Genomic DNA, 13,149 nt, shown 5'->3' on the forward strand with positions numbered 1-13,149 from the left:
AACGGACCAAGTCTCTTCTTCGCTTAGCGTTGGCCTCAACACGATCCTTATTTTGTTCGTGACGAGCTCTTATCTACTATTCTCTGTCGTCCGGCCACTACCGCAGACGATCGTCTCCTTCTTAAAAAACTTTGTCCCGATTTTCAAATCGTTCAAAAACTTATCACCACTTCTATGGTTTCTCGCAGTGGAGACACATCCACTTACAAATATCTTGATCTATATGTTCTTTTTCATATAGTTTCCTCCCGTCCTTTGAACCTTCCTCTCTTTGTTATTAAAGTCATGCATTACACAGCCAAAACTTCCAAGCGGGTAACTTTTCCTTTTTCTCGCTTCATCAACCGCATTTTGACTCACATTGATATTTCTTTTGATGGTGTGGAGCACTTATGTCGTAACTCGTATCCGAAATTAACGATTAATGAGTATATTAATCAAGTGATCATGTTTAGATTAATTAAAACATGATTAAGGGAATTTCTAATGGATTAACGGAGTCCATAAATGGACCTATAATGATCAGAAACGGCCCAGAGGGTCGGGTATAACGGACGCAATGTTCTGGTCAGCTGAGGTCATCCATGATGTCAGCAAGATGACGTCATTGCTTATGACCGTGATGTGACAATCGGACGCAACATTTGTCGGACGGACGCAACGATGGTGAACGGACTCAACGATGGCGGAACGGACGTTTTTTCTCTGTCTATAAGTAGAGGTGTCGAGGATCATTTTCAATTCGCACCTTCCTCTCTTCTCTCTTGATTCATTAGCCTTCTAACTTAGATCTAGGGAATTCTAGGCGTCTCATTGGGAATCCGGAAGTGGCATAGCGGTCCAGGCATTGTAGCGGAGCTGTGCATAAGTTTTGAGGCAAGCGACTGCAATGGGCTAACGACGAACTCAGGTATAGCTTTTGCTTCCTAAAAATATTTAGGAGTATGCAATAGCTTAGTAAAGGCTTGTGGAGTAATATAATGATATTAGTATCATTTGGCATTGTAGTGCGGACTATAGGCGTGGACCTAGAGGTGGTAGAGCTTGCTTAGTAGTTGAGGTACTAAAGTACTATTCGAGATATCATTACTAAGTATGCATGTATTATGTGACTGCATGATTTACATGACATGATTTTATGCTGCATGCATTTTCATATTGAGCTATCTCTTTTGAGATGTTTGGTAGTAGGTTTTGCTCTATCCTCTAAGTGGATGGACTTCCATCGATTTGGGTCCGAAGTATCCACTTGTATTTGGTATTGGAGCCACCTCCTGAAGCGACGGCAGAGCGTGCTACATACCAGGGCCCGGTCTGTCTTTGTTATCTGATCCTTGGCCTCTAGTTTCAGTAGGTGGTACACTTGCATTAATGTATTTATTTAATGTAGTATACTCATACTCTCGTGTTGAGCGTTTTATACTCATGTCTTGTACTTTGTGTATCTGGACACCTTATTCCATGGGCCAACGACGTCAAGTTTTAATATATGATGAGTAGATTATCGTTCCCACGATGAATGAAAATTTATATTCACACCAAGTCTTGTAATTAAAATAATATCAAATTTGTTTAGAAAATCAAAGTTTAAAATTTAATAAACTGAAATAAAATAAAATAAAGAATCCAAAATTTGAAGGATGGCTTTGGGTACACGATCTGAGACGGGTTCTAGATACAAGATATCACTCGATTTTCATTCATGCAAATCATATCAATTGATTATATCATCTAGTCCAATTTATAGTCCAAGAACCCTTAATTGTTATTTACTGCCTCTCTGGAGCGCCGAGTAAATGTTATTATTTTAATGTTAATTTCGATATCCCTATCAGAAATCAAACAACAAAAATAATTTAATCAAGTTCTATGGTTCTCTTTCAATGACCTCAAAAGAACTTGTAAGCCTCTCGAACTCTACAAAAATCCTAGGTTGTGTTTTCCTATGATACTATTCAAAATAGCCTCTCTCGAGTGCTAGATTTCAAATAAATATAACAATTCAATTATTGATCAAGTAATTGAAAGACAATCAAATCAAGAATACACAAATAAATTGTTAAGAACAAATAATATTAAGCAAAATAATAGTCAAAACATAAAAACTCCATTTAAGATCCGTCAATCTCTAGAAACAACTAATATGTTTATAATGAAATAATTAAACACATAGACATATTAAAAATTCTCATAATAGATCAAGGCAGATAATAAAAATCACAGTCCGTCCCCAGATGAATTTTCTCTGTCATGTGATTCGATTATCCCTTGTCCTTCGCTCCCACGTCTCAAATCCGTGTCCCAAGCCTACTTGAATGCGTAGTTGTGTTTGGTTCTCTTGTTTGGGTGCCGCTTCTTCTCCTCTTGATTCTCTCCAAAACGTGCGGCTGATTTGTACGGCTTTCCCCCGTTGTGTGCATGTGTTCTCCTCTTTTATTACTCCTCGAAGCCCGTCAAATAAAGCCTGACAATCGAGTCTTTTAAATTTCCAAAATTTTGCACTTTGTATCTCGCAGAAGAAATGCTAGAGCACCTATTTCGAGCTCTAGGGCCCTGCTCGGCATAAAAAATTCTCGGAAATGAAACGTCGGGCGCTGAAGCACAAGTTTTATGGCGCTGGGGCGCTGCAGCTTGTCTCCAATGCGCAGCATTATTGCAAAAATCATATCCAAAGTTCTAGCCGTCGGATCAAGCTGAAATTTTTACACCATATTTAAAACATCCTAAGTTTTAATTTGAACGGTGGAGATCGGATTCCAATGTTTCTAGCATCTCCAGTAGTTTTCTGAACTTTGTTGTCTATAATTCGTCTTTCCGCTTCTTCTTGCTACTTTTTTTCAAATCCTTGCAACTCACAAAAACAACAACAAATATGCATAATATCAACTCGATACATCAAAAAAGTCAAGTCAAATCATATATAAATTAAGTGCATAAAATGCACTTATCAAATCCCCCCAAACTTAGACTTTTGCTAGTCCCGAGCAAAACAATAATGAGTAATGTAATCGACCTCCGAATTTTTACATTTCAAGATTCAATACACATGTTCGCTAATTTTCTCAAGATTTTGTGTGTGTGTGTGATTCACCAATCTTATCTATTCTCCGCGCTTTCGATACACTAATGAAACAAGTTTGTTTCATAGAATCATCAACTCCGCTCTCTAGTTTCAAAACACTCTCCACCAAGTTCAACTTCTACTCACTAAGATCAAAAGGACTTTTCAAGTTATATCATTGTTTTTTCATAACATCACCGGATTTAGCACCCAGTTTTATTTTAGCCCCATAAATTACCCGCAAAATTAGCCATAACTAAAGATAGGATTCGGATTTCAATCCCCTCGTCTATAGCCCGGATGGAGCATCAACCCCATTTTTTCCGCATACTTAGCCATGGATTGGTGATTAGGATTTCAAACCCTTTCCAGGCCCGAATGAAGTTGTAAATTTTTTTTCCCTATATTGCTTTGGCAACTTTTTAGTTATTCATTTTTTTAAAAAAAAATTGCCTAAATCATTTCTAAGATCGTATAATTCTACCTCGGTTTTGAATACAAATCATCAAAGTTAAGAATCAAATCATCCAATCCACTCACAAAATCACAAAGCTTATCTAATCACTAGAGTGTCAACAATCAGGGCATAGAGCATATGGGTGAGAACTCAAGATTAAATATAGCTAACATTGACATTTTAGCACAAAAAATATTTTCATCATCATAGGCCAATACAATTACACATCATGCTAACTCATGAAAAATTTTCAAAGTTTTATTTTTAAACACCCCCCCCACCCCCCCCAAACTTAAAATGTGCATTTTCCTCAATGTACAATAAACAAATAAAATAGCAAAGGAATGCACGTACCTGTGAAAATGACCATCAGTAGTCTTCATCCTTTTCATCGTCATTTGCAGCGCATTGGGGTATATTAGGGGTAACACCACCAAACTTCATCTCTACACAACCTAAAAAAAATGACAATGGACAAAAATTTAAGAAGTAAATACATAAAAATAAATAAATAATTAAATAAATAATACTAAAAACTCTTGGGTTGCCTCCCAAGTAGCTCTTAGTTTATAGTCCTCATCCCGATTGCGTCTGCACTTTCAAAACTTTAAGATCTGTAAATAAACTGCAGACATAGACAAAAACAATAAATTAATCCAAAAAATAATGATAATAAAAAATAAAAAATAAAAATAATAATTCTAAATCAAAATCAAGATCATTTGGTAATAATATTAGTGCACAATAAATTTAATCGATCCCCGGCAACGGCGCCAAAAACTTGTTTCGAAATTTTGTGCCCGCAAGTTCACGGTGTCAAGTTTTAACATATTATGTGTAGAGTATCGTTCTCACGAGGATTGAAAATGTATATTCACACTAAATAGTGTAATTAAAATAATCTCAACTTTGTTTAGAAAAATCAAAATTTTAAATTTAATAAACTAAAATAAAATAAAGAATCTAGAATTTGAAGGATGACTTTGAGTACACGATCTGAGACGGGTTCTAGATACAAGATATCACTCGATTTTCATTCATGCAAATCATATCAATTGATTATATCATCTATTCCAATTTATAGGCCAAGAACACTTAATTGTTATTTACTGTCTCTCCCGAACGCCGAGTAAATGTTATTATTCTAATGCTAATTTCGATATCCCTATCAAAAATAAAAAAAAAAATAATTTATCAAATTCTATGGTTCTCTTTCAATGACCTCAAAAGAACTTGTAAGTCTCCCGACCTCTACAAAAATCCTAGGTTGTGTTTTCCTATGATCCTATTAAAAATCTCCTCTCCCGAGTGTCAGATTTCAAATAAATATAACAATTCAATTAGTAATCAAGTAATTGAAAGACAATCAAAAAAGGAATACACAAATAAATTGTTAAGAGTAAATAATAATAGGCAAAATAATAGTCAAAACATGAAACTTCAATCAAGATCCATCAATCTCTAGAAACAACTAATAAGTTTATAATGAAATAATCAAACACATAGACATATTCAAAAATCTCATAATAAATCAAGGCTGATAATAAAAATCACAGTCTGTCCCTAGATGAATTTCCTCTGTCGTGTGATTCGATTATCCCTTGTCGTTCGCTCCCATGTCTCAAATCAGTGTCTCAAGCCTACTTGAATGTGTAGTTGTGTGTGGTTCTCTTTTTTGGGTGCCGCTTCTTCTCCTCTCGATTCTCTCCAAAACGTGCGGCAGATTTGTGCGGCTCTCCCCCGTTGTGTGCATGTGTTCTCCCCTTTTATTGCTCCTGGAATCCCGTCAAATAATACCCGACAATCGAGTCTTTTAAATTTCCGAAATTTTGCACTTTCTATCTCGCAGCAGCAGCGCTAGAGCGCCTATTTCGGGCACTGGGGCGGTGCTCGGCATAAAAAATTCTTGAAAATGAAACGTCGTGTAGTAACCCAGAAACCATTTTAAGATAATAATATGTTAAACATGATTAAGGGTTGGTATTTAACCAACTTCGGAGTGTTATTGGACTTCAGAAGTAAAATTTGGGCTTTTTAATTTTTGGCCGGATAGTAAGCTCCGATCCCAGATAGTAAGCTCCGATCCTGGATAGTAAGCTCCAATCCTAGATAGTAAGCTCCGATCGGAACGGAGCTCCGATCCTGGAACGGAAGTTCCGATCCCCAGCTGACAGAAATGATCGATGACTTAGTCGCGAGTTTTGACAAGTGTCGATCATAGAGCAGATCGGAAGCTCCGATCCTGGCGTGGCAGACATGCACGCAATGAGCTGGATCGGAAGCTCCGATCCCGAAATCGGAAGTTCCGATCCTGGCCGAGAAATTTTCCTATAAATAGGGCCGTTCAGAGTTCATTTTCAATTACGAATTCCCGAGTTTCCTTCTTCAGTTATATAGTGTGAGATATACACTTGAGGGCCCTATCGATTATAATAGAGGTTCTGGAATAACCAAGGTATGGTTATAGTCATCCGGGACTAGCGACTTCAAAGGGCTAACTACGGACGAAGGTATGGTTCGGGAATCTATTTAAGTTTTGGGAGTAATTATTAGCTTAGTTAAGGCTTATAGAATTTATGTAGTGATACGGTGAACTTTTGAATATAGGCTTGGAACCTAGGATCCTATTATACTTGAACTAGCCTAGAGGTACGTACACATTGACTGAGATTGTCAGCGAGTGTACATGTTTATATGTAGCATTTATTTGGCATTATTATATGGCATGATGTATGATTTACCATTTTCTATACTCATATGTTATGTGCATATACACGTTGAGCCTATTCCTTGTTATACCTGATTATAGAGCCGCTCAACTCTATACTCGATAGTCTGTCACTGAGAGTACCGCGACGGCGGGGGCATTTATGTCTGTCTACTCTGGTGTACTAGACGAGTGTGGTTGCACCCAGAGGTTGATCCGTGCGGGGGCAGCACTCATATGGCGCCGGTTCTGAGCATGACTTTTCAGATGATCTTTTACCAGTCATCATGTTGCATGCATTATATACATATGTTTACTCATGTCTATGTACTGGGCGTAGCGCTCACGTCCTAGTTGTTATCTTGGACACCCTATTCCATGGGGCAGGTCGCAGGATGGACGGAGCTGGTAGTTCAAGGCAGGACTAGGGAGCAGGAGCCTTGAGGATTTTATTATACAGCAGGATTCGATATAGCTGTATAATGTTTACTGTTTAAGATTTCGATTTGGTTGTATCTCTACAGATTTAAGCCTGGATTTTATTACTAAGCTGATATGTAATTTATGGTTAAGTTTCCGCACGTTTTTACTCTGTTAAGTATATTGCTGTATTAAGTTTAATGCATGCTATTAGTTGCCAGTTAGTAGGTGATTCCATACGGGTCACTACATTTTTGGTATTAGAGCATGCTTATATTATGGGATTAGTACTTGGGATTTAGAATTAGTTAGAGTAATTCTTGCGCATTTGGGATTTTAATGTGCAATTCTTTTCAGGATATGGCTGACGAGAGTCACGGTAGTGTTGGCCAGGGAGGTGGTCATCATCATCGTCGCCATCATCATCAGGATGATCAACATCGTCCTCATGAGGGTCGACGTCGCTATACTATTAATATGTTCATGCTGGTAGGACCGAAACCCTTAGTGGGAGGCGAGAATCCTGAACAAGCTAGAAGCTGGATGTCTAAACTTGAGAGCACGTTCCGAGCTTTTGAGTGTACTGAGGGCAGAAACTGGAAGTTCTAGAATTCGTTCTAGAGGATAGAGCACGGTTTTGGTGGGATGCCAAGGTTGCTCAGGCACGTACTGAGAGAGGACAGGTGACTTGGGGGGATTTCTGTCGGAAGTTTCAGAAATTATATTTTTCTCCGGCTATTCGCCAAGAACGATCTATGGAGTTGCTTACTTTGAGGCAAGGATCAATGACTATTGATCAGTATCAGCAGCGATTTCTTGATCTGCTACCTTTCAGTCCTCATATCAATGTGAGTGATGCGTCGAAGTATGATATCTTTTTGCAAGGCCTGAACCAAGATATCTACGCACAGGTTGTCGTCTGTGATGACCCGGTGTCTTATGAGACTTTGGTGAACCGTTGCCGTCTTGTGGAGACCAGCAACAGGCGTGGACAGATGATGATGCCAGCACAGCCTAGTGGATTTATTGAGCCTCGAGCTCAATCTGTTGTGCCATCTCTACCTACGTCTTCTTCTACTCCTCCTACTTCATCTGGTTCTCGTGGTTCACGAGGTACTTTCCGCTTTGGGAAGAAGAAGAAGAAAGAGGAGTTTTGTAGCCATTGTGGTGGGAAGCATCCTGCAGCTTCATGTCGGAGAGCTACTGGTGCTTGTTATATTTGTGGTCAGCAGGGACATCTGCTGAGAGATTGTCCTCAGCGCATGGGTTCTGCTAGTGGATCGGGATCCCAGGTTGGATCTCAGGCTTCTACTTTTCCACGTCAGCAGCCAGCACCACAGAGTTCTTCTGGCTATCGTCCCCAGACTCAAGGGAAGGTGTTTGCTCTGTCTCAGGAGCAGGCTACTGAGGGAAGCGATCGCATGTTGGCAGGTAACTTCTTGTTATGTGGTATTCCTGCACTTGTATTAATTGATACTGGAGCATCGCATTCCTTTATTTCTAGTCGCTTCATTAAGAGACATAGATTACCTTACGTATCATTAGATATGAATTTAGTTGTATCTACTCCGTTAGAGCAGGAGGTAGTAACTAAGCGTCTAGTGATGGGTTGCCTTCTGGAATTTGAGGGTAATGTGTTATCGGCTAATTTGATGATATTAGCGATGACGGATTTTGATTGTATTTTGGGAATAGATATGCTGACTTTGTATCATGCTACTGTGGATTGTTATCAGCATCTGGTACAGTTTCATCCTGTTGAGGGTGATAGCTGGTACTTTTATGGTGAGGGTGCGCGACCTCCGATGCCACTTGTTTCGGCTCTGAAGGCATGTCATGTCTTGGAGTCAGGTGGGGAGGGCTACCTCATCTATGCAGTTGATATGTCCATGAGTAGTACGGGTATTGATCAGCTACCGGTTGTCAGCGAGTTTCCTGACGTATTCCCTGATGAGATTCCTGGTTTTCCTCCGGTTCGAGAGGTTGAATTTGGTATTGATCTAGTACCAGGAACTATGCCTATATCTCGAGCACCTTATAGTCTGGCACCGTCAGAGATGAGGGAATTGAAACAGCAGTTGCAAGATCTGCTTGATAAGGGATATATTCGTCCGAGTGTTTCTCCGTGGGGAGCACCTGTTTTGTTTGTCAAGAAAAAGGATGGATCGATGCGATTATGTATTGATTACAGGCAGTTGAATCGTGTCACCATCAAGAATAAGTATCCTTTGCCACGGATTGATGATCTGTTCGATCAACTACAGGGTACTTCTATTTATTCGAAGATAGATCTGAGATCTGGATACCATCAGATGCGGGTACAAGACTCAGATATATCTACGACTGCTTTCAGGACCAGATACGGGCATTATGAGTTTCTGGTGATGCCATTCGGTTTGACGAATGCACCGGCAGTCTTTATGAATCTGATGAATCAGGTATTTCGAGATTATTTGGATAGATTTGTCATCGTCTTCATAGATGATATTCTTGTTTATGCTCATGACAAGGATGAACATGCACATCATCTAAGGATTGTTTTACAGACGTTACGAGATAAGCAGCTGTATGCGAAATTGAGCAAGTGTGAATTCTGGCTTGATCGGGTAGTGTTTCTCGGTCATGTGATATCTAATGAAGGGATATCTATTGATCCTAGTAAGATAGAGGCAGTGCTGAACTGGTCTCGTCCGACGACGGTTGCTGAGATTCGTAGTTTCTTGGGTCTAGCGGGATATTACCGTCGGTTCATCGAGAATTTTTCACAGTTGGCCAGGTTTTTGACTCAGCTTACTCGGAAAGATGTTACCTTCATTTGGTCCTTGGATTGCGAGGAGTCGTTTCACGAGCTGCGTAGACGTCTTACTACTGCACCTGTGCTAGCTCTACCTTCTGGATCAAGAGGTTATGTTTTTTATACTGATGCCTCTGGTCAGGGGTTGGGATGTGTGTTGACATAGCATGGACATGTTATTGCCTATGCTTCTCGACAATTGAAGACGCATGAGAATAACTATCCAGTGCATGATCTCGAGTTAGCCGCCATTGTATTTGCGCTCAAGATTTGGAGACATTATCTTTATGGAGAGAAATTTGAGATATTTACGGATCACAAGAGTTTGAAATATTTATTCACTCAGGCGGAGTTGAATATGCGACAGAGACGCTGGATGGGTCTTCTGAAGGATTATGATTGTGAAATCAAATATCATCCAGGTTCTGTTAATCTTACTGCTGATGCCTTGAGTCGGCAGGTGAGACTATCTGCACTTCAGACTAATGAAATATCTCATATGATTCAAGAGTGTTGTTCATTGAGTTTTACGCTCAAGCACAAGAAAGGGAGGAATGGGATTCGTTTGTATACTATTCTATCTGAGCCAGCATTGTATTCTCGGATCAGAGATGCTCAGATATCTGATGTTAAGACTCAGCGATTGGCACGTCTAGCCAATAGAGTTAATACATCTGGATTCCATTTTCAGGCAGATGGTTTATTGTGCCTATCTAATAGAGTGGTTGTACCTAATGTTGCGGAGCTCAGGAATGATATTCTATCTCAAGCTCACAGGAGTCGATTATCAGTTCATCCTGGAAGTATGAAAATGTATAAGGACTTGCAAACTAGATTCTGGTGGAAGGGAATGAAGCGAAGTGTTTATCAATTTGTTTCGAGATGTTTGGTTTGTCAACAGGTCAAGGCTGAATATCAACGACCAGGTGGATTACTGCAGAATCTTGAGATTCCCGAATGGAAGTGGGAGCACGTGACTATGGATTTTGTTACCCACTTGCCTATGACTTCACGTCAGTGTGATGCTATCTGGGTTTTCGTTGACCGTTTGACAAAATCAGCACATTTCATTCCTTATAACCGGGAGTATTCTTATGATCGCATGGCACGCTTATATATCCAGGAGATTGTGCGATTACATGGGATTCCAGTGAGTATTGTCAGTGATAGAGATCCGCGATTTACTTCACGTTTTTGGGGTAGTTTTCAACAGGCGTTGGGTACCACTCTGAGTTTGAGCACTGCGTATCATCCGGAGACTGATGGGCAGTAAGAGCGCACTACTCGTACACTGGAGGATATGCTACGTTCTTCTGTCATGGACTTTGGTTTATCTTGGCAGGATCAGTTACCTTTGATTGAATTTGCCTACAATAACAGTTATCATCGTAGTATTGATATGGCACCTTTCGAGGCATTGTATGGTCGACGGTGTCGTACTCCGTTATTCTGGGATGAAGTCGGGGAACGGCAAGTCGAGGGTCCTGAATTGGTGCAGCAGATTGTAGACAAGGTAGATTTGATCAAGCATAGGATCAAAGTTGCTCAAGATAGACAAGCCAGTTATGCGAATATTCGCCGCAGGCCACTTCAGTTTGAGCCTGGTGAATATGTTTTTCTGCGAGTATCACCTTTCAGGAAGGTGATGAGATTCGGTGTGAAAGGCAAGTTGTCTCCTCGTTACATTGGGCCTTTCCAGATACTGGAGAAGATCGGAGATGTTGCTTATCGTTTGGCTTTAACGCCATCTCTTTCCTGTATACACAATGTTTTTCATGTGTCGTTACTTCGAGAGTACATAGCTGATGAATCTCATGTGATTCAGTCTACTAATATTCAGCTAGAGCCAGATCTATCTTTTGTTGAACGACCAATCTGTATCCTAGACAGGAAGGAGAAAGTTCTTCGGAACAAGACTATACCACTTGTGATGGTACAGTGGCAGCGCCGAGGCGTTGAAGAAGCAACATGGGAAACTGAGAGTCATATGCGAGCGGAATATCCTGAGTTGTTTGCTTTTTATTTTTTATTACCATGTAGGATGTAATTATCGTTGTTGTAATAAGACATGGTTTGATGTTTCATATTGTTATCTTGATTTGTCTTTAGATGTTATTTCGCGGACGAATTATCTAAAGGTGGGGAGAATGTAGTAACCCAGAAACCATTTTAAGATAATAATATGTTAAACATGATTAAGGGTTGGTATTTAACCAATTTCAGAGTGTTATAGGACTTCAGAAGTAAAATTTGGGCTTTTTAATTTTGGGCCGGATAGTAAGCTCCGATCCCAGATAGTAAGCTCCGATCCTAGATAGTAATCTCCGATCGGAACGGAAGCTCCGATCCTGGAACGGAAGTTCCGATCCCCAACGGCCCTATTTATAGGCAAATTTCTCGGCCAGGATCGGAAGTTCCGATCCTGGCGTGGCAGACATGCACGCAATCAGCTGGATCGGAAGCTCCGATCCCGAAATCGGAAGTTCCGATCCTGGCCGAGAAATTTGCCTATAAATAGGGCCGTTCAGAGTTCATTTTCAATTACGAATTCCCGAGTTTCCTTCTTCAGTTATATAGTGTGAGATATACACTTGAGGGCCCTATCGGTTATAATAGAGGTTCTGGAATAACCAAGGTGTGGTTATAGTCATCCGGGACTAGCGACTTCAAAGGGCTAACTACGGACGAAGGTATGGTTCGGGAATCTATTTAAGTTTTGGGAGTACTTATTAGCTTAGTTAAGGCTTATAGAATTTATGTAGTGATACGGTGAACTTTTGAATATAGGCTTGGAACCTAGGATCCTATTATACTTGAACTAGCCTAGAGGTACGTACACATTGACTGAGATTTCCAGCGAGTATACATGTTTATATGTTGCATTTATTTGGCATTATTATATGGCATGATGTATGATTTACCGTTTTCTATACTCATATGTCATGTGCATATACACGTTGAGCCTATTCCTTGTTATACCTGATTATAGAGCCGCTCAACTCTATACTCGATAGTCTGTCACTGAGAGTACCGCGACGGCAGGGGCATTTATTTCTGTCTACTCTGGTGTACTAGACGAGTGTGGTTGCACCCAGTGGTTGATCTGTGTGGTGGCAGCACTCATATGGCGCCGGTTCTGAGCATGAATTTTCAGATGATCTTTTACCAGTCATCATGTTGCATGCATTATATACATATGTTTACTCATGTCTATGTACTGGGCGTATCGCTCACGTCCTAGTTGTTATCTTGGACACCCTATTCCATGGGGCAGGTCGCAGGATGGACGGAGCTGGTAGTTCAAGGCAGGACTAGGGAGCAGGAGCCTTGAGGATTTTATTATACAGCAGGATTCGATATAGCTGTATAATGTTTACTATTTAAGATTTCAATTTGGTTGTATCACTACAGATTTAAGCCTGGATTTTATTACTAAGATGATATGTAATTTATGGTTAAGTTTCCGCACGTTTTTACTCTGTTAAGTATATTGCTGTATTAAGTTTAATGCATGCTATTAGTTGCCAGTTAGTAGGTGATTTCATACGGGTCACTACACGTCGGGCGCTGAAGCGCCAGTTTTATGGCACTGGGGCGCTGCAACTTGTCTCCAATGCGCAGCATTATTGCAAAAATCATATCCGAAGTTATCGTCGGATCGAGCTGAAATTTTTACAGCATCTTCAAAGCATCCTAAGCTTTAATTTGAA

This window comes from Henckelia pumila, chromosome 1, assembly GCF_033568475.1.
Source record: "Henckelia pumila isolate YLH828 chromosome 1, ASM3356847v2, whole genome shotgun sequence".
NCBI lineage: Eukaryota > Viridiplantae > Streptophyta > Magnoliopsida > Lamiales > Gesneriaceae > Henckelia > Henckelia pumila.